Source organism: Brassica oleracea, chromosome C4 (genome assembly GCF_000695525.1).
Source record: "Brassica oleracea var. oleracea cultivar TO1000 chromosome C4, BOL, whole genome shotgun sequence".
In the NCBI taxonomy this organism is placed as follows: Eukaryota; Viridiplantae; Streptophyta; class Magnoliopsida; order Brassicales; family Brassicaceae; genus Brassica; species Brassica oleracea.
The window spans coordinates 30693270-30693552 of NC_027751.1; positions in this window are offsets into that span (position 1 = coordinate 30693270).

Consider the following 283-nt stretch of genomic DNA (forward strand, 5'->3'; position numbering starts at 1 on the left):
AGATCCGAGAGAGGTCTTAAACCGTCGACAAGGTATGATCCTAGTGAGTATGTATTACTTACTGATGGGGGAGAGCCTGAAAGCTATGATGAAGCTTTGGAGGATGAACACAAGGACAAGTGGTTTGGAGCCATGGAGGAGGAGATAGATTCTTTTGAGGAGAACCATACTTTTGAGTTGGTGGAATTTCCAAAGGGCAAGAAGGCTCTGCTTAATAAGTGGGTGTACAGAATTAAGCATGAGGATGACAATTTGCCACCTCGACACAAGGCTAGATTGGTTG